This window comes from Molossus molossus, unplaced genomic scaffold, assembly GCF_014108415.1.
Source record: "Molossus molossus isolate mMolMol1 unplaced genomic scaffold, mMolMol1.p scaffold_m16_p_2, whole genome shotgun sequence".
Classification (NCBI taxonomy): domain Eukaryota; kingdom Metazoa; phylum Chordata; class Mammalia; order Chiroptera; family Molossidae; genus Molossus; species Molossus molossus.
Window position 1 is genome coordinate 73,760,142 of NW_023425355.1, and position 27,560 is coordinate 73,787,701.

Here is a 27,560-nt window from a genome sequence, read left to right on the forward strand (position 1 = left end):
AAATGAAGGAACTGTAGGAACATAGTCTGTGGGTCCCTGTTCCTTAGAAATTCTAAAGAGATGGGTATAAGGTGAGAGGAGTGGCAGTCTAGCTAATCCATTATGATTTATACTTGGGTATGTGTGTTCAACTCAAGGTAAGGCAATGGAGATACCATGACCTGTAGAATTTGTTATGTCATCAAAAGGAACAGCTTTGGACCATAAAAGGATGGATTTCTCCTTAGTGTTTTACACATTACCCAGAAGCCTCTAGCTTGTTTCAGTGCTTTGTAAAATTTCAAATGTGTCAATAACAATTGCTAACACAACACTTTTAGTGTTTGTGTGTGTGTGTGTTTAAGCAAGAACTATGGGCAATTACTGTGTTCATTCCCTTGAAACAAAAATCATAGATTTGTCAAAGAAAGGGAGTGGTGGGCAGCTCTTTGTGAGTTTGGCATGAATATCACCTTCATTGGGGTGTATACATTTGCACAAAGGAGAGTATGATCCAAGGAAAACCACCCACAACAAGAGTGGGAATTACTAAAAAGGCATTTGACATCTCATGCATTTAGAGGAAATACAAAATACAAATATTTGCCTTTAGTTTCAGTAAGTAGAGGGGTCAGCATAGCTTAGTGTAATACCCTGAGTAATGTCTACTTTGTAGAGAAGGAAAAAAAAACAACAACAACGTAAATTTATCAGACTTTTATTTAATAAGCCTTTATGTAAAGATTTCTTATCTTTTGCAGCTACACAGCTTTAAGAGAGTGCCTGGTACTTGAAGGCTGGTTCCTACTGGGACTAATTCCATCCAGACAGCTCCAAGTATGTTCATTAGATGCTGATTATTTTTCACACAGGTGCAGAAGGTTGGGGCAAAGATAGTGATGTGGTGCTGATTACGTTACGCATAAAACAACATCTGTTTCCTAAGTAAGAAAAGGAACTGCATCCATACTTCATGAAGGGTACCAGGCCCTGCTGAAGCTGCTGCTCTCTCATTTACTTTGTTTCATTCTCTGGCTACATTTACAGGTCTCAAAAAAAGTTGATAAAAATGAAGAAAACATAAAATATCTAAAAGCTTTAGAAAAAGTTATTATTTTTCTAACCATCACATTCAGGCTTGTTGATATGAATGAATGGGAGATTTTCCCCCCTTACTATAAGTATTTACTTAGCATAAAATAGAATACTACATTGATTCCTTTTCAATGTAAGGACTTATTTTCTTCAAGACAAGCCGCCTTCCCAGGTAGACAGCTCTTCAAGGCACTTTAAAATGTTTTGTTTGGGACTAAATAATGCAAATGAGCTGACATGCAGATACCCCTTTTATAACAAAGTAAACAACCTGGAGGCACCTGGGAAAGTAGGGATAGTAGTTGATGGAGTGAGTTTATAGGCACTTGAGTTCACCTGATAAGGAGTCCAGCTACTTTGTTGCTTGCACACACAGAGCTAGAGATTCACAATGCTGCACTCATTCCAGTCTGCTTCCCAGAGCAAACCACCCTACCACCTGGCCTTTCCCCATTCACCATTTCTAAAACTTTCCTGCCCAGCAGGTGGTGGTAGGGATAGAGTTGTACAAAGCTTGTCCCCCTCCTTCTGCTCTTCACTTAATGACCTCACTGGTAAAGAGTCCCATCTTTTTTTATTTTTAGAGTTTAGCAAAACCAGCTAGAAAACAATTGGTGTGACTCCAGCCCCTACCACAGAGAACAAGTGGAACAGGCAGCCTTGCCCTAGAGCCATGGCCAGAAAGCCATTCTGAGGCACTGCTGGTAGTCTTCAGCTCCTACCTTATCTTCCAAGGATTCAGATTTAGTGTCTGTCCTCCAACCCAGTTGAGTATACCTCCACCACTACATTTGCACACAATTTATTTATTCTAATTGGATTGGAATGCCCACTTTTATTCTTCCTTCCATTATATCCCAACCTATTCTTCAAAAGACATTTAAGCTTTTTCCAAGTCCATCAGCCCATTTGGATTGATTCCTCCTCTGAACACATCTGGCATTTACTGTCTGTTCACCTTTGGGACAATTAATCATATTCCTTCTGGAATTCTTAAGGTGTGTCTCTCATGATTTTCTTGCTTCTACCAATATATTTCTAGGTCTCTGAAGGAAGAGGTTTTTTTATGATATTCCTTCATCTCTGTTATAGAACTTAGTACAATGCTAGAAAAATAGTAGGGGCCCAGTAAATAACAATTTATTTGGCCACTTGTAGATTGAAAACCCTTGACAGTATGGATTAATGTTTGTTATTTCTAATATTGGGCCTTTGTGTATCCTAAAAGGGGAAAAGAAACCAAGGTTTGAGTGTGTGAAGTGTATGGCTTACACACATATATCTACCTCATCTGTTCCTTTCAATAACTTTGTGAGGGTTGTTATATCCCATTGTATAAACGAAGAAAACTGAGACTCAGAGAGTGAAATGAATTGCCTAAGTTTACACAGCTAGGAAGTTGAAATGCTGAATTTGAATGCAGGTTACTCTGATAAAGACAAAGCACTGGCAATTATGTTGTGTCCCTGACACTTGAGTGCCAGGGCCCAGGTAGGGGTCCAGGTGGAGACTGTAGTCCAGAAAGAATACATTTTAATTTTTGACTATTCAGTCAAATGTAATTTAATAAGCATTTGATATTTAGTAAAGCATGTGATACATACTATATTGGATGCTGAGAGGGATACAAAATAAAAGCAAGCTAAAATCACTGACTTCTGGGAGCTTATAATCTCATAGAAAAAAATACCTATTGAACCAAATTATGATAAAAAAAAAAAAGCTCTTTCTGACACAGGTTTATGAGGAAAGAAGAGAGGGAAAGATTTTGACCGAAATTGTTGGAGAAGTCATCTTGCAAAAGGTGTAATTTTAATTGAGTTTCAATGAAAGAGTCAGATTTTTACAACTATCAGAGAGATAGAACCTTCTAGACTAGGGAAAAATTGGAGAAGAGACTGGAGGTTGGAGGGCCCAGGATATAGGTAAGTATAGAGATTTGCTCTGAAGCCCAGCACCGTGGATGAGTAGTGTTGTGGTCATAAAATCCCAGTTGGAAATATGCTATCTTGTTATCTTTTTGTGCTATGCCAAGGTCACAGTCCATCTGTGAGTGAGTACAATTCTTTATCTCAGTGATTATAATGCCAGAATTCTTCAACTCAGGTGGTGAGAGCCCATCACAATGGCCTATGGAACTCTTCTCTTTGTTTGACTCAATAAATTGTTGCAGGCTGATGATTTAATAGAGACACTGTATGTCCATTTTTTATTCTTCTTGCTTACCATCTAGAATAGTTATAGGAGGGGAAATGCCCAATTAAAAGTCATTCAATAGGGAAGGTTAAAATTCTACAATCCATTTCCTTTAAAGTTGATGGAAAAAGTTCTTTGGGGGAAAACAGGTGCAGACATTTTAAATCATCATAATTATAACCATGAACAGGAGCCCTAGAACAAAAGTTAATGTTATGAACTGAATGTATCTTCCCAAAATTAATATGTTGAAACCTAAACCCCACTGGGGGGTGGGACCTCTGGTAGGTGATTAGGTCATAAGGGTAAAGCCCTCATGAATGGCATTAGTGCCCTTACAAAAGAGACTCCACAGAACTATCTCTCTCCTTTGGCCATCTGAAGACACAGTGAGAAGACAGCTGTCTATGAACCAGGAAGCTGGCCATCACTAGATGTTAAATTTTTCTTGGACTTTTCAGCCTCCCAAACTGTTGGAAATAAGTGTTTGTTGTTTAAACCACCTAGACTATGCTATTTGTTATAATAGTCCAAAATGACAAGACAATCAACATGAAGGCTTTTCTAGAATGGGAAATTATGATTGCTCTCTTAACTGCCTCTCTAGAGATAATAGCATGTCCTTTAGGCTCAGACAGGGTTGTGTTTAAATCCCAGCTCTTCAATTTAGTAGCTGCATGATCTTTAACAAATTACTTTACCTCTCTGAGCCGCATTTTCTTCATCTGTAAAATTAAAATAATAAGAGTATCCTTTCTAGGTTGTTGTGAAAATTAATATATATCTATATCTATATCTATATCTATATCTATATCTATCTATATCTATATTCTTCCAGTTTAGTGCATAACATACATTAAGCCCTCAATATATAATTTATTTTTATTACATTTAATCAAATTTTTCTTCTTCCAGAAAAATTACCTACCATTTTATTATATTCCACATGAATAATGGGAACCATGTTTGCTTTGTTTAGCATCTAATATATGGCATTGCTTTTGTAGATACTTAATAGATATTTGTTGGATGGATGGGTGGATGGATGGATGGAAAGAACAGCATCTAGAAAAGTGCCTGATACTTAGTTGACACTTAGTAATTATTTGTTAAACTATTTTAGTACCAGCCCAACTTTTTAAGGTATGGGGAATCAGAGACCAGAAAGTCCAAGAATACTAAAGTTTGTATCAGCTGTATTTTTCTCACCAATCTTTATGAATGGAGAGTTATGAGTTTCCCCTTTCTGCTTTTTAGTGACCAATCATTCTCTCTAAAATGTAATGTAAACAATGATGACAGCTAATTCCTCAGCTGATGGAGAAAACAATTGACCAGCCACAGGGGCTTCCGTTTTTAAGGCAATTACTTGTTGCTAATCACTTAAAAGTAGCCTCTCCTGGGAGGCTGAGAAGCTGAGGTGCTCATTGCTTACACTAAGCTTGATATATAGCTTGATTAGCTCCATAGAGTCCTGAAATTTGCTTGGGATCTAAGAGAGAGAAAGTAGAGTATTTAATTAATTTTAGATAAATATATAAATCTGCACTTTAGAATTGCAGTTTCTTTTCCTTTGGCCCTTCTACAGTTTGAAACCTCATTATTAACAGTTGCTTTATGCTCACTTTATCATCAATATTTATGTAAAAGACTCAGCCTTCCATGACTTAGGTTGTGTCTTTTTAAAGCACACAAAGTACTCTGCAAGGCCCTGGGACTTTTCTACTGGCTCACATAAATTTGTTTAATCCATCCCAGCAAACTCTGTTTTTGGCTAAATGTCATTATAATATTTGAGCCCTAAATTTGATTCTAAGATTTTCAGAGATGCTTCCACCTTCTTTATGCTAGAGTGGGCAGCTGCCTATATAGCTTCACTGGAGGGACATGGAAAACACATCTATGTTAAAATATCCCTTTCCCCAATGCCAGGCTCAATATCTCTATCCTTAGCATCCACAACAGGTCAACAGTAAAGGAGGAAGCATTATCTTTTTTTTTTGTAGAGGGCCCCAGATAGCCAAACTGTGTTTTACCATTTCTATTACCGTGGTGGCCCAGATTTCTTTATCTACTGAGCTAGCTGGAAACTTAGAGTTTGAAGGGATTTTGTGGAGGCAAGATGGCTAATATCACCTGAATCTGGGTCTAGAGGGTAGAATACTTGAGTGGGCAACTGTGGGATAAGAGAAAATAGAAAATATGCCTGTAGGTCGAGCCACAGACAAATATAATCTACCTCAAAAATTTGCTTCAAGATAACACTGTGGATGAGCTACTATCGCAGGAAAGCAAAATGTAATCTGAATAAACTGTAGGCTCAGATTCAAGGAAACCCACATTTTCAGACCATTGCCCCCTGTTTTGTTTGAAGTAAATGCTTTTTCTTTATTTGTCTATGATATAAATGGATTAGGGATGCTAATTTTACAAAGGTCACCAGCATTATTCCCCAAACTTAAGTTCAGAGGTCATGGTATCCTTAGTCCATAGTGAAAAGAAAACAAACAAAAACTATGGCCTAAATTCTCAGATGTGGAATAAATTTTGTCCAAAAATTCTAGGGAGGAGATTTTTCTTCCTCTGAGATTCTAGACAAACTGAGAACTTAAAAATAAATGATCCTCCATTACCCATATGTCCACAATTTATTCTTGCTTGCCATGGCTACAAATGATAATAAAGAGGTCAGGATACAAAGCAATGAAAGAGGAGAGAAGGCAGAAGAGAAGGAAGAAGGGGAAGAAGGAAGAGGAAGACATGGGAAGATGAGAAAGCAAGAACCAAGGGAATAAGAACTATATATTTTGTTATATGCCAGCCACTGTTAGAGTCCAGATAGCATAACAGAAAATAAAACAATAAATCCAATCCTTGCTCTCATGGAGCTTACAGTACAGCGGGGAAATATATAATAAGCAAGATAACTAACTGAAATACATAGTAAGTCAACCTTAAAAGCAATGGAGAAAAATAAATTAAACAAGAAGAATAATAAACAGGGGCTAACTCTTCAGATAAGATTCACAAAGGAGGCCATACTGGAAAGGTGACATTTGAGTGACTTTCTCAGCCATTTCCTAATTCACAGTTCTTGGTCAGGGTGAATGCTTTTCAGTATGGTAGCAGGCAATTCCAGTATGTGCAGTGATGAAGCATGGCTCCAAAGCAAAGAAAGTAACTCTTCTGAAGGCAAATGTCCTGAGAGATCCTCTCTTCCAGCCCCTATATTTGCATATGGTGGTAAGTGACTTGCCCAAGGATGTTGGCAAGTGAGAATCGAAGCTAAGGAAAGAAATCAGCTTTTCAGATTCCAAATCTAGCGTGCTTTCCATGCCACCCAGGGTTAATAAAACACAGGTATTTCTTCCTTCCCACTAACAAAAATAGAAAATGTGGATATTACTTCCTAACACAGCTGTTCTCAACCTTTAATGCATATGTGAGTCTTCTGGGAGATACGAGAGCCAACCTCTGGATGATTCTGATGCAGAGAGTTCATGGATCCATTTTGGGAACCCCATCTAAGCACTTGGAAAGAGATGTAGATCCTTTTATCAGTATTTTGTCTTGAGTGATTTTTATATCTCAATTATTCATTAAAGGATGATTTTAACTTAATCTATTTGTCTTTTAGTTTTGTCATGTTTTCTTTAAACATGTCACCATTTTTTCTCATTTATATTCTCTTAGAATTTTATGTTCATTGGGCAAATGAGCATTTATTCAGATTAGAAATATCTAGAGGGGTGGTTCTCAACCTTTCTAATGCTACAACCCAACCCTTTAATACAGTTCCTCATGTTGTGGTGACTCCCAACCATAAAGTTATTTTTGTTGCTACTGCATAACTGTAACTGTCCTACTGTTATGAATCATCATCAGAAATATGGTCTTAGGCAACCCCTATGAAAGGGTCATTTGACCCCCCAAAGGGGTCGCAATCATAGGTTGAGAATCGCTGATCTAGAGAATAGGAACTGTAAAAAATATAATGGTTATGAAGCAGCAGAAAGATATTTGAACGTAGATAATAGAAGAACTTTAAATTCAGGCCAAGGAATTCAGATTTAAACTTGTTGAAAAGGCAGTTTCATAGACTTTGTAGGAGAGAGGTGATGTTATCAAATTTGTTTTCTCAGGAAAATAAATCAGACAAGATTGTGTAGGATAGATAGTGCTGAGCAAATGGTGGCAGTAAGATAGTTTTAGGAGGTAATTTTTTTTAACTTATCTTTATTGTTGAATGTATTGCAGATGTTTCCCCCCTTTTCTCCCATTGACCCCCTCATCCCCAATCCTGCCCCGCTCCTGCCTTCCCCACACTATTGTTAGTCTCCATTTGTTCATGCATATATGCATAGAAGTTCTTTGGTTTATCTCATCCTGCCCTTCCCCCTTCACTTTGAGGTTCATCAGTCTAACAACCAATTTGTAATTCTTAATTCCTTTATCTTTTCACCCATCTCCCCAGCCCCCACCCATCTGTCAACCAACAAAAAGTTCTCTGTATCTATGAGTCTGTTTTTGTTCTGCTTGCTCATTATGTTTGTAGATTCAATTGTTGATAGATAGTATTAATTACCGTTTTATTGTTTATATTTTTGTTCTTCTACTTCAAGAAGACCCTTCAACAGTTCATATAATACTGGTTTGGTGGTGATGAACTCCTTCAGCTTTTTCTTGTCTGGGAAACTCTTGATATGGCTATCAATTCTAAATGATAGCTCTGCAGGATCAAGCAATCTTGGTTGTAGGTCATTGCTTTTCATCACCTTGAATATCTCTTGCCACTCCATTCTAGCCTGCAAAGTTTCTTTTGAGAAATCAGCCGACAGTCTTATGGGAGCTCCTTTGTAGGTATCGGACTGCTTTTCTCTTGCTGCTTTTAAGATTTTCTCTTTGTATTTAACCTTTGGCATTTTGGTGAGGATGTGTCTTGGTGTGGACCTCTTTGGGTTCATCTTGTTTGGGACTCTCTGTGCTTCCTGGACTTGTATGTCTGTTTCCTTCACCAGATTAGGGAAGTTTTCTGTCATTATTGTTTCAAATAGGTTTTCAATTTCTTGCTCACTCTCTTCTCCTTCGGGCACCCCTATGATGGAAATGTTGGCATGCTTAAAGTTGTCCCAGAGGCCTCTTACACTATTCTCATTTTTAAAAATTCTTGTTTATTGTTGTTCTGATTGGGTGCTTTCTGCTTTCTTATATTCCAAATCAATGGTTTGCTCTTGGCCTTACCTACTCTACTATTGAATACTCTACTATTTCTTTATTTCAGTTAGTGCATCCTTAATTTCTGACTGGTCCTTTTTCATTTTGTTGGTGTTCTCACTAAGTTCCTTAAAGGTCTCCTTAAGTTCCTTGAAGGGCTCACTAAGTTCTTTGAATGTCTCACCAAGTTCCTTGAGCAACCTTATAGCCTGTGTTTTGAACTCTGCATCTGATTGATTGTTTATCTCCATATTGTTTAGTTATTTTTCTGGAGTTTTGTTCTTTTCTTTCATTTGGGACATGTTTCTTTGTCTCCTCATTTTGACTGCTTCCCTGTGATTCTTTCTATGTATTAGATAGAGTGTCTATGTCTCCTAGGCTTCATGGGGTGGACTATTGTTTTGTAGTTGCTCTGTAGTATCCAGTGGCAAAGCCTCCCTGATCACCCAAGCTGGACCCTTGAGGTGACCCCTAGGGTGGGCTGTACACCCTTCTGTTATAATTGAGTCTTGATTGCTATTGATAAGTCAATGGGAGGGATTTACTCAGGATGATCAGCTGCAAGGACTGGCTGTGCCCACTGACCACTGTCCTCTGACTACCTTGGAGGATCAGCTGTGTAGGGGCCCATCCCACAGAGAAAGACTTACTTCATCAGGGCTCTGATACCGACTGAGTTTGTTCATTGATTGTGTCAATTGTAGAGGTAGTTGGGTGGTGGTGTTTTGATGTGGTTTGAAGATGTCCACTGAGAGTTCTGACTCTGGGACAAGGTCAGCCACTGCCTGTGTTCTATCCAGGGCCACCGGCATAAGCTACAAAGTGGTCTACAGATGGCTGCTTCTTGTTCTGGGCTTGGAGGTGCCCAGGCAAGGGCAAGTTGAGAACCAAAGCTGGATACTTCTTGTGCCTGGTGTGGGACCACTTAACAAGAGGGATTGGGCTAGCTGAGACTAGATGATGCTTGTTTGAGAGATTTTAGATAACTCTGAAGCAGGATCCAAGACAAGCTATTCCTATGGTAAAGCCTTTGGAAACAGCTTGGGTGGGCATGAAAGTTGGTTGGGGCAGGGCCTCAGAGAGCCCCCAGGGTGGGGCAAACAGTGTGAACTTGGCTGCTGGAGCCCCAGATAAAGCGACTGTCACCACCCCAGGGAAGGGCTCACCAAAGGAACATCAACCTGTGCCAGAATATTTGTCCAGAAGAAAGCCACCTCTCCAGTCCTTGTTTTGAGGCCAAACAGCTCAGTTATTCCCTGTATGTCTCTGGAACCCCTCAAGCAGCCTATCTGAGCTTAGTTGGAGCAAGTCTGAGTAAGTCCATGAATGGGCACTTTGAGAGGAATTACCTGGGGCTCCTGCAGCTGCACCCTAGGAGGTAATTTTAAGATTGCAAGCAAGGGTAGAAATGGGCTGTGAGGATGCATAAAGAGAGGGCATGAGCAATGCATGCTATTGGAGCGGATAGAATTCATTGGACTTAATGAACAACAGTTCTGTGTGGTACAAAAAGATAAAGAAGTCAAAATGACTTCAAACATTCTGGCTTGCAGTGCCATGATCTGAGATAAGAACCACTGCTTGAAGAGCAAGTTTGTTGCAGGAAGAGGGAATGACTTCAATTTGGGCCATGTTAATCTGGTGGTGTTGGTAAGATACTCATATGGTATGAGATGTGTATTCAACAGAGGGGATAAGTTTAGAGATCTAGGTATGGCAGTTATTATTCAATAAAATCTATTGAGCATGTACTATGTTCCAGGCACTATTTCAGATTCTTTGTGTGTATCAGTGAACAAACAGATAAAATATACATTTTTTATGGATGTGACATTCTAGCAGGGGTGAGGTGTGGTGGGCATAATTAACATGAGAATTAAGTAAATTATCTCATAAATCAGAACATGATAACTGCTATGAGAAAAAATAATTGAGATTGAGGAAATGTCTATGATAGCATAAAAAGAAATGAATACAAGGGGAGAAATGGCAGAGAAGCAACGAGAAATAAGGACAGACCCTTTGGGAAACTGGAATTAAGAAGTTGTTGGAGAAATAACAATGATTGTTCTGAAAAAAAGATTAAAAATGAAATAGTAAGACTAAGGGGGAGTACAAGGGCTATGAAAGAAAAATGTTTTGTATTTTAAAGTGAGTATCAGTGTCAAAGGATTCCAAGGAGGCAGAAAAAATGAAGGCAGAGTTAAAGCTATTGAGATGGAAACTAAGAGGCCACCAATAAAGAATCAGAAGCAGAATCCAACTCACAAGTGTGACATTTACTTTATTTATTTATTTTTCTGTGATACGCTTTTATTGTTGTGATTTCTAATTGATTCATTTTTTTGCCACTAAAAACAATATTGTAATCAACTTCCTTACACATATATCATTATGTACAGGTTCTCTCATTTTTTTAGAAGATACATTTTACAAATACATTTGCTGGATCTAAAGGTAGGCACTTTAAATTTTTCAGTAAATATTGTCAGATTACTTTCCAAAAATGTTGTAGTAATTCACATATACACCATCACTGTATGGACTGTTCATTTCTTTTCATTTGTTTTAGCTTTCTTTTTTATTATTTTGTTTTATTTTTTTGTTGGGGGGACTGTGGTATTTCTTAAAATAATCAATTAACTACAAACTAAGGGACTGGACCATAAAATACAATATTTAGGAATACAAATTAAGGCACCCTTTTTCACATTTGTACCCTCCTTCTTTTATCATTTTAAAAACCTAAAAGCTTAACTCACAATTCATATTATAACATATAATGTATAATCAGCTGTCTGGAATCCACATGTAGTCACTAAAGGATAAAATAATTAAATAAAACTAAATTGATTTAATAAGATTGTTTTTAAAATTAAAATATTTGGGAAGAAGATGGTGGCGAGCAGGACTGGAGGGAGGGTGAGTGTATGAGAGAGTGAGCAAGTGTGTGAGAGAGTGTGAATGGACTTGAAGGTGGATGACCAAACCCAAGCAGTGCAGAGACACAAAGCAAAAGGTTCCTGTGCTGTGGACAGGAGCAGCCAACTACCTTGGTAAGTGGCCCTACAAGGTGCTTCTGCCTGTGCCGGGGGGAGGTCCCACCATTTTGGAAGATCCTGGGTCTTCCCAGGGAGGAGGCAGTGGGAGTGGCTAGGGCCCAGCAACCTGAGCCCACCAGCACACCTGGCACCATCAGACCAGTGGACACTCTGTGTCAACACAGACTGGTGCACAGTAGTGGAGCTCCCAAGGTGCTGGTCACGGAAGCCACAAACAGCCAGGAGCCCAGCACCATCCCCCATAGTAGCAGCCAGATCAGAATCAAGTTTTATCTCAGAGGCTGGGATGCAGATATCCATTCCCAGGCACAGACCAACAGCTGAGACCCATCCCCCAAAACTGAAGCAAAAGCTGAGTAGGAGTTGAGCCTCATAAAGCAGCAGTTTTCCAGCTGCCAGGGGTGGGACCTGGGGCTCCACAGAGGCCTGTGTGGTCCAGTAGCTTACAAGAGCAGTGGAAAGCCGGAGCCCTAGAGAGACTGGTGCCATCCAGCTGCCCGCCCTCAGGAACTGCAGGGTGCTGGGGCACCAGAGAGGCCTTTGAGACCCAGAAGCCCATAACATAGGCATACAGCCTGGTACTCACAGTGACTGTGTGATCCAGTTACCAACAGGACACGCAGAGTGCAGGGGTACCAGGAAGGCCTGTGTGACCTAGCTGCTCACAAGACAGGCATAGCGGATGTGAAAATGGAGGCACAGTGAATAGTAGCTACACAGATGATCTCCCAGGAACAAACAGGAATTACAACTGTAATAAAGACAAATCCTCACAAAAAATCAACAAAACAAAAAAACGGCAGGACAGGACCATATAACCAGGGACACCAGTAGGATCTGCAGAGGTGCCAGAGTGTGGCAAGCTGAGATCCCATGGACAGCAGAAGTCTTAGATGTGAGCAGCACCCTTGGGGAATAAAGACAAAGCCCAGCCCACAGCACAGAGCGCAAAGACAGAGTGCTAAAATAGCCACAGCCACTCTCCTGGGAGCTACTACAAAGGGAGGGCAGACTGGGCTACAACTCTGTGGGGACACCTGGGATTTGGAGGGCACTAAGAGTTTTTGCTGAGTGCAGCCAAAAAATTCTGTAGCCAGTGTGTTTCTTCCCCAATCTGTGGGGAAATAAGCAGCTCCTACCCCTCAGAGATTCAGCCTTTCCCAGGTGAGGCAAAGAAATGCAAATTGAGGCTCATTAATAACCAGCATCTATCCCACCCTCTGGAAATCCTCTTATGCAGAACACCAGGGTTACATTCTAAGGCACTAAGAAACTGAAACTACCAGACACCAGGAAAAAGCTAGAGGATAACTGAATCTTTCCTGGGTTTGCAAATCTACACAGAAAAGTAAGACCTGACAGTAGTGTTTAATGTGGACCCACACAGGCTCATCCAAACCCAGAATGAGGAGCCACAAACAGCAGAACACCAAGACATTGAGGGTAAATTTGGCAAGCTACAAAACGCACAGAGATAGACAAAATGGTGAAACAAAGAAACAAATCCCAAATGAAAGAACAAGAGAACTCTATCAAAGATGATATAAATGAAATGCAGCTAAGCAAATTATCAGAGTTAGAGTTCAGAGCCATGATCTTGAGGAAGCTCAACAGCATGAGTAAGGACATCAGCACCATGAGAAAAGATATAGAAACATTTGAAATGAACCAAGTGGAAATGAAGAATGACATAGCAGAAATTAAGAACACATTGGAAGAACTAACCAGCAGAGTAGAGGAAGCTGAGGACTGGATTAGTAAATTACAAGACAGGGTAGAAAAAATCAACCAATCAGCAAAACCCCCCCCAAAAAAATTAAAAAAATGGAAGACAGCTTAAGAGAAATGTGGGACAACTTAAAACGTAATAACATTTGCATCATAGGAATCCTCGAAGGGGAAGAAAATGAGCAAGTGTGCAGAATATATATAAAGAAATTTTGACAGAAAACTTTCCTAACTTGGTTAAGAAAGAAGGCATTCAAATTCAAGTAGCACAGAGAACCCCTAGTAAGAAGAACCCCAACAGACCCATACCAAGACACATAGTAATTAAATGCCAAAAATTAAAGACAAAGACAGAATCCTAAAGGCAGTAACAGATAAGCATCAGGTTACCTACAAAGAAAATCCCATAAGGCTATCAGCAGACTTCTCAACAGAAACACTACAGGCCAGAGGGAGTGGAATAAAGTAATCAAGGTCATAAAAAACAAGAGTCTTAATCCAAGACTACTGTATCCAGCAAAGCTTTGATTCAAAATAGTCAAATAAAGAGCTCTCTAGACAAAAAAAAAAAAAAAAAAAAAAAAAAAAAAAAAAAAAAAAAAAAAAAAAAAAAAAGAAAAAAAAAACTAAGGGAATATATTAACACCAAACCAGCACTGCAAGATATGCTAAAAGGAAAGCTGTAATTAGTAGAAGAAATACGAAGAAAATTAGAACCACACTAAACAAAAATGGCAATAAATAAGTACATATCAAATATCAACTTAAATGTGAATGGTTTGAATGCTTCAATTAAAAGACACAGAATAGCTCACTGGATAAGACAGCATGACACATATATGTGTTTTTTTTTAAATTTATTTATTTTTTATTAATTAATTTTTGTTATAGATGTTTCTCCTTTTCCCCCCACTAATTCCCCCCTTCCCCTCCCTCCCTGCCCTTTCCCCAGTTTGTTGTCCATGTCCACTGTTCATGCAAACATGCATATAAATTCTGTGGTTTATCTCTTCCCCACCCACCCCCCCTATTTAGGGGATAGTCAGTCTGTATCCCACTTCTGCGGCTCTGGGACTACCCCATTCCTCAGACTGTCATGTTCATTATATTCCACAAATAAGTGAGATCATATGAAACTTGTCTTTCTCTGTTTGGCTTCTTTCACTTAGGATGATACTTTCCAGGGCCATCCATGTAGTCTCAAAGGATAACAGGTCTTTCATTCTTACAGCTGCGTAATACTCCATTGTGTATATGTACCACAGCTTTTTGATCCATTCGTCTACTGATGGACACTTGGGCTATTTCCAGATCTTAGCTATTGTAAATAGTGCTGCTACAAACATGGGGGTACATGTATTCTTTCTGGTTGGTGTTTCGGGCTTCGTAGGATATATTCCTAGAAGTGGGATCACTGGGTCAAATGGAAGTTCAATTTTTAATTTTTTGAGGTAACACCATATTGTTGTCCATAGTGGCTGGACCAGTCTGCATTCCCACCAGCAGTGTACTAGCGTCCCCTTTTCTCCACACCCTCGCCAACACTTGTTGTTTGATGATTTATTGATGGCGGCCATTCTGACAAGTGTGAGGTGATACCTCATTGTTGTTTTAATTTGCATCTCTCTGATGATTAGTGATGATGAGCATTCCTTCATATGTTTCTTAGCCATTTGCATGTCCTGTTTAGAGAGGTGTCTATTCAGTTCCTCTGCCCTTTTTTAATTGGATTCTTTGTCTTCCTTTTGTGGAGTTGTATGAGCACTCTATATGTATTGGAAGTTAACCCCTTGTCTGATATATCATTGGCAATTATGCTCTCCCATACAGTGGGTAGCCTTTCCGTTTTGATGATTGTATCTTTCGCTGTGCAGAAGCTTATGAGTTAGATGTAGTCCCATGTGTTCATTTTCTCCTTTGTTTCTATTGCCTTACGTGATGTGTCAGTAAAAATTCTGCTGCGTATGATGTCTGAAATTTTGTTGCCTACAGTCTCTTCAAAGATTTTGATGGATTCATGGGTTACATTTAAGTCTTTTATCCATTTTGAGTTTATTCTCATGTAGGGTGTAAGTTGATGGTCTAGTTTCATTTTTTCTGCAAGTAGCTGTCCAATTTTCCCAGCACCATTTATTAAAGAGGCTGTCCTTACTCCACTGTATGCTCTTGCCACCTTTGTCAAATGTTAATTGAGCATATTGCCTTGGGTCCATTTCTGGGTCCTCTGTTCTGTTCCACTGGTCTATATGCTTGTTCTTGGGCCAGTACCAGGCTGTTTTGATTACAGTGACTTTGTAGTATAACCTGCAATCTGGTATTGTGATCCTTCCAATTTTTTCTTCCTTTTCAAGATTGCTGTGGCTATTCGAGGCATTTTTTGGTTCCATATGAACTTTTGAAGTAATTTTTCTAATTCTGTGAAGTATGCCGTTGGTATGTTGATGGGGATTGCATTGAATCTATAGATTGCTTTGGGTAATATGGACATTTTAATGATGTTAATTCTCCCAATCCATGAACAAGGTATGTGCTTCCACTTTTTTATATCTCCCTCTATTTCTTTTTTCAATGACCTGTAGTTTTCTGCGAATAGGTCCTTTATTTCTTTGGTTAAGTTTATTTCTAGGTATCTTAATTTTTTTGCCGCAATGGTAAATGGGATTTTTTGCTTAGTTTCTCTTTCTGTGAGTTCATCATTGGTGTATAAGAATACCATCGATTTCTTGACGTTAATTTTTTATCCTGCTACTTTGCCAAATTCATTTATTAAGTCTAGTAAACTTTTGATGGAGTCTCTGGGGTCTTCTATGTACAGTATCATGTCATCTGCAAACAATAATAATTTCATTTCCTCTTTTCCAATTGGATTCCTTTTATTTTTTCTTCTTGTCTGATTGCTGTGGCTAAGACTTCCAGTACTACATTAAATAGGAATGGCGAAAGTGGGCATCCTTGCCTTGTTCCTGTTCTTAAGGGATATGCTTTTAGTTTTTGCCCATTGAGTATGATGTTGGCTGTACGTCTTTCATGTATGGCCTTTATTATGTCTAGATATGATCCCTCTATTCCCACACTGCTGAGCGTTTTTATCAGAAATGGATGCTGGATTTTGTCGAAGGCTTTTTCAGCATCTAATGATATTACCATGTGGTTTTTATTCTTCATTTTATTTATATGGTGTATCACATTTATGGATTTGCGAATATTGAACCAGCCTTGCATCCCTGGGATGAATCCAACTTGGTCATGGTGGATAATTTTTTTGGTGTATTGCTGGATCCGATTTGCTAGTATTTTGTTCAGGATTTTGGCATCTATGTTCATCAGGGATATTGGCCTGTAGTTTTCTTTCTTTGTTGTGTCTTTTTTTGGTTTTGCAATTAGAATTATGCTGGCTTCATTAAAGGAGTTTGGAAGTCTTCCTTCTTCCTGAATTTTTTGAAATATTTTCAGGAGAATGGGTATTAGTTCTTCTTTGAATGTTTGGTAAATCTCCCCGGTGAAGCCATCCGGGCCTGGGCTTTTGTTTGCTGGGAGAGTCTTGATTACATCTGTAGTTTTGGGGTGTAGTTCTCTGTAGATATCTGTTAAATCCATTTGGTCTAGTGCTTCATTTAGAGTCTCTGTTTTCTTGCTAATTTTTTGTCTAGAGGATCTATCCGGCAATGTCAATGGGGTGTTGAAGTTCCCTGCTATGATTGTATTGCTATCAATTTCTCCTTTGAAGTCCTCCAGAAGATTTTTAATATATTTAGGTGCTCCTATATTGGGTGCATATATGTTAATCAAGGTTATATCTTTCTGTTGCATAGATCCTTTCAATATTATGTAGTGGCCTTCTTTGTCTCTAATTATGGCCTTCATTCTCAAATCTATTTTATCAGATATGAGTATTACTACCCCAGATTTTTTTTCTTTTCCGTTTGCTTGGAAGATTTTTTTCCATCCCTTCACTTTCAATCTATGTGAGTCTTTTGTTGTGAGGTGGGTCTCTTATAAACAACATATAGATGAGTCATGCTTTCTTATCCAATTAGCTACTCTGTGTCTGTTTATGGGAGCATTCATTCCATTTACATTTAAGGTGATTATTGATATGTACTTATTTATTGCCATTTTTGTTTAGTGTGGTTCTATTTTTCTTCCCATTTCTACTGCTAATTACAGCAGTCCTTTTAACATTTCTTGCAGCACTGGTTTGGTGCTATTGTATTCCCTTAGCCTTTTTTTGTCTGGAAAGCTCTTTATTTAACCTTTTATTTTGAATAATGGCCTTGCTGGGTAGAGTAGTCTTGGATTCAGATCCTTGTTTTTCATGACCTTGATTACATCTTGCCATTCTCTTCTGGCCTGTAGTGTTTCTTGTGAGAAGTCAGCTGAGAGCCTTATGGGGTTTCCTTTTTAGGTAACCTATTGCTTATCTCTTGCTGCTTTTAGGATTCTCTCTTTGTCTTTAATTTTTGGCAGTTTGATTACTATGTGTCTTGGTGTAGGCCTGTTTCGGTTCTTCTTACTTGGGACTCTCTGTGCTTCTTGAACTTGAATGCCTCCTTCCTTGACCAAATTAGGGAAGTTTTCTGTCACTATTTCTTTGAATATATTCTCTAACCCTTGCTTATTTTCTTCTTCTTCAGGGACTCCTATGATGCGAATATTATTCCGTTTCCAGTTATCCCACAGTTCTCTTAAGCTGTCTTCCTGTATTTTAATCGTTTTTTCCTTTTGCTTTTCTGATTGGTTGATTTTTTTAGCCTGTCTTCTAATTAACTGATCCGGTCCTCAGCTTCCCCTACTCTGCTTTTCAGGCCTTCCAATGTGTTTTTCATTTCTGGTATGTCATTCTTCATTTCTTCCTGTTTGTTTTTAATTTCCATCTGGTTGATTTTCAACATTTTTATGTCTTTACTCATGGTGCTCATATCCTTACACATGCTGTTGAGCTTCCGCAACATCATGGCTCTGAATTCTAATTCTGTTAACTTGCTTAACCGCACCTCATTTATCTCATCTTCTGTAGAGGTCTCATGTTCTTTCATTTGGCTTTTGTTTCTGTTTCTCACCATTTTGTCTATCACAGTGTGCTTTGGAATCTGCCAAATTTACCCTGTGGGTGTTGGTGTTCTGCTGTTTGTGGTTCCCTCTGCTGGGTTTGGATGAGCCAGGGAAGACCCACTTTAAACACCACCTTCAAGTCTTAGCTTTTCTGGTTAGTGTTGCTAGCCCAGGGAATGGTAGTTATCCTCTAGCTTTTTTTTTTTTTTTTTTTTGCCTGGAGGCTATTAGTAGAGATCACCTGAAGACCCTTGGTTTCTGAGTTGCCTGAAAAAATCCCTCAGGTGCTCAGTGTAAGCGGATTTCCCGAGGTTTGGGCAGCTGCTGATTGTTAATGGGCTTCAAGTAGCATTTCAATGGCCACCAGGTGGGATTGAATCTCTGAGGAAGGGGTCTCTGCCTCACCTCTCCCCAGGGCCCTGGGAAGGAGCAAAATGACCACAGTCCTGTGTCTGCACTCAGTGAAAGCTCTTAGCACCCTCCAAAACCCTAGTGTCCCCACACAGTTCCAGTCCAGTCTACCTTCCCTCTGCTGGAGCTCAAGGTGAGTGGCTGATGCCAATTTAGCCTCTGTTTAGACTCTGTGTCATGGAGCCAGGTGGGACTTTTAACCCAAGAGCGCTTCTTCCTGCCCGGGTGGCCAAGGCTGTGGCACCAGCAGAGGGTTTTGCACTCAGCAGAATCCCCAGGACTGAGCCGCGGTAACGGGATACTACCGGGGTGGCTGCAGCTTCCAGCAGAGTCCCCTGGTCCCCACAATTCTGTGCGGTGCCAGTTGAGGGCTTAGCACGCAGAGCGTCCAGTTGAGTCCCCTGGTCAGAGACAGTCCGTGCCAGCCCTTTCGACACCAGCCAAGGGCTTAGCAGGTAGCAGGGTTCGCAGGACTCAGGCGGGGTCACAGGGGAGGCTTTAGCAGCAACTTCCCGCAGCCACCGCCACAGAGTTCCCTGGCCTCAGGGAGTGTGTGCTGCACCAGCCAAGGGCTACCTCAAAAAGCAAGAAAAATTTCTAACAGATTATCTAACATTACAACTTAAAGAACTATAAAGCAAACACAAGGAAAACCCCAGAGCAAGCACAAGGAAGGAAATAATAAAGATCAGAGCAGAAACAAATGACATGGAGACCAAAAAAAGAAAAGAAAAACAATTCAAAGGATCAATTAAACAAAATACTGGCTCTTTGAAAAAATAAACAAGATTAATAGATCCGTTTCTAGACTCACCAAAAAACAGAGAGAGAGCACCCAATACACAAAATTAGAAATAAAAGAGAAAAAATAATAACTGACACCACAGAAATACAAAGGGTTGTGAACAATTATATGACAACAAATTACACAATCTAAGCAAAATGGACAAATTTGTAGAAACACATAGTCACCCAAAACTGAACTGGGAAGAGATAGAAAACTTGAACAGACCAATAACAACAAAAGAAATTGAAGATGTAATCAAGACTCTACCAACAAACAAAAGCCCAGGCCCAGATGGATTCACCAGGGAATTTTATCAAACATTCAAAGATCAAATAATACCCATTCTCCTCAAACTATTTCAAAAAATTCAAGAAGAAGGAAGACTTCCCAACTTGTTTTATGAGGCCAGCATAATTCTAATTCCAAAACCAGAATAAGATGCTTCAAAGAAAGAAAACTATAGACAAATATTCATGATGAACATAGATGCCAAAATCCTGCACAAAATACTAGCATATCATATTCAGCAATACATCAAAAAAATTATTCACTATGACCAAGTGGGATTCATCCCAGGGATGCAAGGCTGGTACAACATTCACAAATCAATGAATGTGATACACCACATAAAGAAAATGAAAGATAAATATCATATGATTGTATCAATAGACACTGAAAAATTATTCGACAAAATCCAGCACCCATTTCTGATAAAAATGCTCAGCCATCTGAAAATAGAGGGATCATATCTCGACATAATAAAGGCCATGTATGACGGCTCTACAGCCAACATCGTACTCAGTGGGCAAAATTTTAAATCATTTCCCTTAGGAACAGGGACAAGAGAAGTATGCCCACTCTCAATTCACATAGTCTTGGAAGTCTTAGCCACAGCAATCAGACAGGAAGAAAAAATAAAGGGATCCAAATTGGAATGGAGGAAGTGAAACTGTCCTTATTTGCAGATGACATGATACTATACAGAGAAAACACCAAAGACTCCATCAAAAATTTACTAGACTTAATAAATGAACCTAGCAAAGTAGCAGGGTACTAAATTAACATCAAGAAATTGATGGCATTCCTATACTCCAATGATGAACTCACAGAAACAGGAAGTAAAAAAATAATTCCATTTACCTATGTGACAAAAAAAATTTTAAAAACTGGGAATAAACATTTTTTAATTTAATTTTAATTTTGTTTCAGACGTTTCTCCTTTTTTACCCCATTGACACCCTCCTCCCCATCACCCCTGCCCTGTCCCTGGCTTTCTCGTCCATGTACATTGGTTATGCATACATGCATATAAGTTCAGTGCTTTATCTTTTCCCTACCCCCACCACTCCCTCTTCTGAGGGTTGTCAGTTTGTACCCTACTTCCATGTTTCTGTGTTTACCCTATTCCTCAGACTGTAATGTTCATTATATTCCACATATAAGAGACATCATGTGGTATTTGTCTTTTTCTGCTTGGCTTGTTTCGCTTAGTATAATACTTTCCAGGTCCCTCCATGTCGTCTCAAAGGATAAGAGATCTTTCTTTCTTACATCTGCATAGTATCACATTGTATATATGGACCACAGCTTTTTAATCCATTCTTCTACTGATGGAAACTTGGGCTTTTTCCAGATCTTAGCTATTGTAAATAGTGCTGCTATGAACATGGGGGTACATATATTTTTCCTGATTGGTGGTTCAGGCTTCTTAGGGTATATTCCTAGAAATGGGATCCACTCGGTCAAATGGAAGTTCAATTTTTAATTTGCTGAGGTAACACCAGTTTGTTTTCCATAGAGGCTGCACCAGTCTGCATTCCCACCAACAGTGTACTAGAGTCCCCTTTTCTCCACAACCTTGCCAACACTTGTTGTTTGATGATGTATTGATGGTAGCCACTCTGACAGGAGTGAGGTGATACCTCATTGTTGTTTTAATTTGCAAGTCTCTGATGATTAGTAACGTTGAGCATTTCTTCATGTCTTTTGGCCATTTGTATGTCTTCTTTGGAGAGGTGTCTATTCAGCTCCTCTGCCCATTTTTTAATCAGGTTCTTTGTCTTCCTTTTGTTGAGTTATATGAGTACTCTATATATTTTGGAAATTAACATTTTATCTGATGTATCACTAGCAATGATGTTCTCCCATACAGTGAGTTGCCTTTCCATTTTAATGGTTGTTTCTTTTGCTGTGCAGAAGCTTTTGAGTTTGATGTAGTCCCATGTGTTCATTTTTTCCTTTGTTTTTGTTGCCTTAGGTAATGTATCAGTGAAAATTTTGCTATGTATGATGTCTGAAATTTTGTTGCCTACATTTTCTTCGAGAATTTTTATGGACTCATGAGTCATATTTAAGTATTTTATACATTTCGATTTTATTTTTGTGCATGGTGTAAGTTGATGGTCTAGTTTTATTTATTTATTTTTTTGCATATAGCTGTACAATTTTTCCAACACCATTTATTAAAGAGGCTGCTTTTTCTCCAATGTATGCTCTTACATCCTTTGTCAAATATTAATTGAGCATAGTGTCTTGGGTTCATTTCTGGGTTCTCTATTCTGTTCTACTGGTGTATTTGCCTATTCTTGTGCCAGTACCAGGCTGTTTTGATTACAGTGACTTTGTAGTATAACCTGATATCTGGTATTGTGATACCATCTACTTTGTTCTTCTCTTTCAAGATTGCTATTTATAATCGGAGTGCTTTTTGGTTCCATATGAACTTTTGAAATATTTGTTCTTGTGCTATGAAATATGTCGTTGGTATTTTGATGGGGATTACATTGAATCTATAGATTGCTTTGGGTAATATAGACATTTTAATAATGTTAAGTCTTCCAATCCATGAAAAAGGTATGTGCTTCCACTTTTTTATATCTTCCTCTATTTCTTTTTTCATTGTCCTGTAGTTTTCTGCAAATAGGTCCTTTATTTCTTTGGTCAAGTTTATTTCTAGCCATCTTATTCTTTTCCACAATGGTAAATGGTATTGTTTTTTCAGTTGCTCTTTCTGTGACTTCATTATTGGTGTATAAAAATGCCATTGATTTTTGACATAAATTTTGTATCCTGCTACTTTGCCAAATTTATTGATTAAGCTTAGTAGATTTCTGATGGAGTCTTTAGGGTTTTGTGTGTATAATATAATGCCATCTGCAAATAATGACAGTTTTACTTCCTCCTTTTCAGTTTTGATCCCTTTTATTTTTTCTTCATGTCTGATTCTTCACATTGTGGCTAAGACTTCAAGAACTATGTTAAATAAGAGTGGGGAATGTGGGCATCCCTGTCTTGTTTCTTTTCTTAAGGGAAATGCTTTTAATTTTTGCCCATTGAGTATGATGTTGGCTATAGGTCTTTCATTTATGGCCTTTATTATGTCAAAATATGATTCCTGCATTTCCACATTGCTGAGTGTTTTTATCAGAAATGGATGCTGGATTTTGTCGAATACTTTTTCAGCATCTATTGATATAATCATGTGGTTTTTATTCTTCTTTTTGTTATGTGGTATATCACATTTATTGATTTGCAAATATTGTACCACCCTTGCATCCCTGGGATGAATCCCACTTGTTCATGGTGAATAATTTTTTTGATGTATTGCTGGATCCGATTTGCTAGTATTTTGTTCAGGATTTTGGCATCTATGTTCATCACGGATATTGGCCTATAGTTTTCTTTCTTTTTAGTGTCTTTTTGTGGTTTTGGATTTAGAATTTTGCTGGCCAAATAAAACGAGTTTGGAAGTGTTCCTTTTTCTTGAATTTTTTTTGAAATAGTTTGAGGAGATGGGTGTTATTTCTTTTTTGAATGTTCAGTAAAACTCCCCCGTGAAGCCATCTGGACCTGGGCTTTTGTTTGCTGGGATGGTCTTGATTACCTCTTCAATATCCTTAGTTGTTATTGGTCTGTTTAAGTTTTCTCTCTTCCTGATCCAGTTTTGGGAGACTATGTGTTTCTAGAAATTTGTCAATTTCACTTAGATTGTCGAAATTGTTGCCATACAATTGTTCATGATAGTACTTAACAATCTTTTATATTTCTGTGGTGTCAGTTGTTACTTCTCTTTGACTTCTGATTTTGTGTATTTGGATTCTCTGTCTCTGTTTCTTGGTGAGTCTAGGTAAGGGTCCATCAATGTTGTTTATCTTTTTGAAAAGCAAGCTCTATGTTTCATTGACCCTTTGAATTGTTTTTGTTGGCCACCATGTAGTTTATTTCTGCTCTGATCTTTATGATTTGTTTTCTTCTTCTTGCTCAGGGGTTTTCTTTTTGTTTGGTTTCTAATTCTTTAAGTTGTGAAGTTAGACAATCAATTAGAAGTTTTTCTTGTTTCTTGATGTAGAGCTGTAATGTTATGAATTTCCCTCCCTGAGCTGCTTTTGCTGCATCCCATAGACGTTGTGTTGTTCTGTGTTCACTTTCCTTGGTTTTCAGGAAGTTTTTAATTTCTTTCTTTTTTTCCTTAGTAAGATATTCATTGTTTAATAACATGCTGTTTAGCGTCTATATGTTCAAATGTCTTTACATGTTTTTGTTGCAATTGATTTCTAGTTTCATGCCATTATGATCAGAGGAGATGCTTGATATGATTTCAATCTTCCTGAATTTGTAGAGATTTAGATTGTGTCTTTACTTGTGGTATATCTTTGAGAATGTCTCATATGTACTTGAGAAAAATATTAATTCTGTGGTTTTGGGGTGTAATTCTCTGTAGCTATCTATTAAACCCTTTTCGTCTAGTGCTTCATTTAGAGTCTCTGTTTTCTTGCTAATTTTTTGTTTAGAGGATATTTCCAGTGGTGCCAGCCAGGTCTTGAAGTTTCCTGCTATGATTATATTGCTGTCAATTTCTCTTTCGAAGTCCTCCAGAATATTTTTAATATATTTCAGTGCTCTTATATTGGGTGCATATATGTTTATCAAGGTTTTATCTTACTGTTGGATAGATTCTTTCAATATTACATAGTGCCCTTCTTTGTCTCTAGTTATGGTCTTCATTTTGAAATCTATTTTATCAGATATGACTATTACTACACAGCTTCTTTTTCCTTTACGTTTTTTTGGAAGATTATTTTCCATCCCTTCACTTTCAACCTATGTGAGTCTTTTGTTGTGAGGTGAGTCTCTTGTAAACAATATATAGTTGAGTCATGCTTTCTTATCTAATCAGCTACTGTGTGTCTTTTTATTGGAGCATTCAGTCCATTTACATTTAAGGTAATTATTGATATGCACTTATTTATTACCATTTTTGTCTAATTTGGTTATATTTTTCTTCCTATTTCTTCTACTAATTACAGCAGTCCTTTTAATATTTCTTGTAGTGCTGGTTTTATGCTAATATATTCCCCTAGCCTTTTTTTGTCTGAGAAGCTCTTTATTTGACCTTCTAGTTTGAATGATAGCCTTGCTGGGTAGAGTAGTCTTGAATTCATGTTTTTGTTTTTCATGACCTTGATTACTTCACGCCATTCTCTTCAGGCCTATAGTGTTTCTGTTGTGAAGTAAGCTGAGAGCCTTATGGGATTTCCTTTGTAGGTAACCTGTTGCTTATCACTTGCTTCTTTTAGGTATCTCTCTTTGTCTTTAATTTTGGCATTTTGATTGCTATGTTTCTTGGTGCGAGGCTGTTTGGGTTCTTATTTGGGGCTCACCGTGCTTCTTGAACTTGAACACCTTCTTCCTTCACAAATTAGGGAAGTTTCTGTCACTATTTCTTTGAATATATTCTCTAGCCCTTGCTCATTTTCTTCTTCTTTGGGGACACCTATGATGTGGATATTATTATTATTATGTTTCCAGTTGTTCCACTGTTCTGTTAAGCTATCTTCCTGTTTTTAAATAGTTTTTTTCCTTTTGGTTTTTTGATTGGTTGATTTTTTTCTACCCAGTCTTCTAATTCACTGATCCGGTCCTCCGCTTCCTCTACTCTGCTGTTTAAACCTTCCAAGTGTTCTTTATTTCTGATATGTAATTTTTGATATCTTCTTTGTGGCTTTTAATTTCCAAGTGGTTGATTTTTAAAGTTTCTATGTCTTTGCTCATGGTGTTGATGTCCTTACTCATGCAGCTGAGCTTCCTCAAGATCATGGCTCTGAATTCTAGCTCTGTTAGCTTCCTTAACTGCATTTCATTTATCTCATCTTCAGTAGAGTTCTCTTGTTCTTTTATTTGAGATTTCTTTCTTTGTTTCACCATTTTGGCTATCTTGGTGGGTTTTAGAGCATGCTAAATGTTTCCTGTGGGTGTTGGTGTTCTTCTGTTTGTGGCTTTTTTTACTGGGTTTGTTTGAGCATCAGAGGACACACATTAAACATCACTGTCAAGTCTTACTTTGCTGGTTGGAGGTGCAAGCCTAGGAAAGGTTCTGTTATCCTCTAGCTTTTTGTCTGGAGGCTATTAGTTGGGTTACTTGAAGAGCCTTGTGTTCTCTGTTTAATAAAAAACTCTCTGAGGTGTTTAGGATAAGGGATTTCCTGAGAATGGGGCAGGTTCTGGTTGTTAATAAGCCTCAATTTGCATTTCAGTTGTCCTCCTGGGTGGGGTTGAATCTTCGTGAGTGGGGCCATGCCTCTCCCTGAAGCCCTGGGAAGAAGTAAAATGGCCATCATCTTGCATGTCCGCAACTCTGTAAAACTCTGAGCACCCTCTAAATCCCGAGTGTCCCCACTCAGTTTCAGTCCAGTCTGCCCTCTCTCTGCCAGAGCCCAAGATGAGTGGCTGTGGCTATTTTAGCACTCTGTCCTGGCTCTCTGTGCTGTTGAGTTGTCTTGGGATTTTAACCCAAGAGCACTGCCTATAGCTGAGTCCGCTGCTGTTCATGTGCTCCAAGCCCCCATCCCTGTTCATTTCTTAAAATGGGAATATTAATACCTACGTTATTGGGTTGTTATATACATGCAATTGATCAAGAAGATACAATTAATTTATTGTTTTCCTCTCTCTACATAGATATGATACCTGGCCCAAAAAGCCTTTTTTCTCTCTTTTATTCTTTATGGCTCTTTCTTTCTTTCTTTCTTTCTTTCTTTCTTTCTTTCTTTCTTTCTTTCTTTCTTTCTTTTCTTAATGCTCACCTGAAGATATTTTTCCAGTGAGTTGAAGGGATGGAGAGAGAGAGAAGCATTGATGTGAGAGAGACACACATCAGTTGATTTTCTCCTGCATGACCCCAACTGGGGCCAGGGATCAAACCTGCAACCCAGATACATGCCCTTAATTGAAAATTGAACCCAAGACACTTCAGTCCAAGGGCTGATGCTCTAATCACTGAGAAAACCAGCAAGGGCCTCCATGCTTTTTTTTTTTTTTTAATTATTTCTTCATTATTGAAAGTATTACAGATGTCCCTCCAGTTTTCCTCATTGACTTTATCCTCCCTGCTCCCCAACCCCTCATTCACTACACTGTTGTCTATGTCCACTGGTTACGCATATATATGCATATAAGATCTTTGGTTGATCTTTTCCTGCCCTCCATACCCCTTCCCTCTGAGTTTTGTCAGTCTATTCCCTACTTTTTTTCTTCATCAGCTTATTTTGTTCATTATATTACACAAATAACTGAGATCCTGTGATACTTGTCCTTCTCTGACTGGCTTATTTTCCTTAGCATAAATCCTCTCAAGGTCCCTCCATGTTGTTTCAAAAGGTAAGAGATCTTTCTTTCTTACAGGTATGTAAAAATCCATTGTATAAATGAACCACAGCTTTTGTGTCTGTTCATCTACTGATGAACCCTCGGGCTGTTTCCAGATCTCAACTCTTGGAAAAAGTGTTGCTGCAAACATAGGGGTGCATATATTTTTTCTTATTGGTGTTTCAGTATCTTGGGGTATATTCCTAGAAGTGGGATCACTGGGTCAAATGGCAGTTCAATTTCTAAGTTTTTGAGAAAATACCATATTGTTGTCCACATTGTCTGCACCAGTCCGCATTCCCACCTGCAGTGTACTAGAGCCCCCTTTTCTTCACATCCTCACCAGCACTTGTGTTTAATGATTTGTTGATGGCAGCCATTCTGGCAGGTGT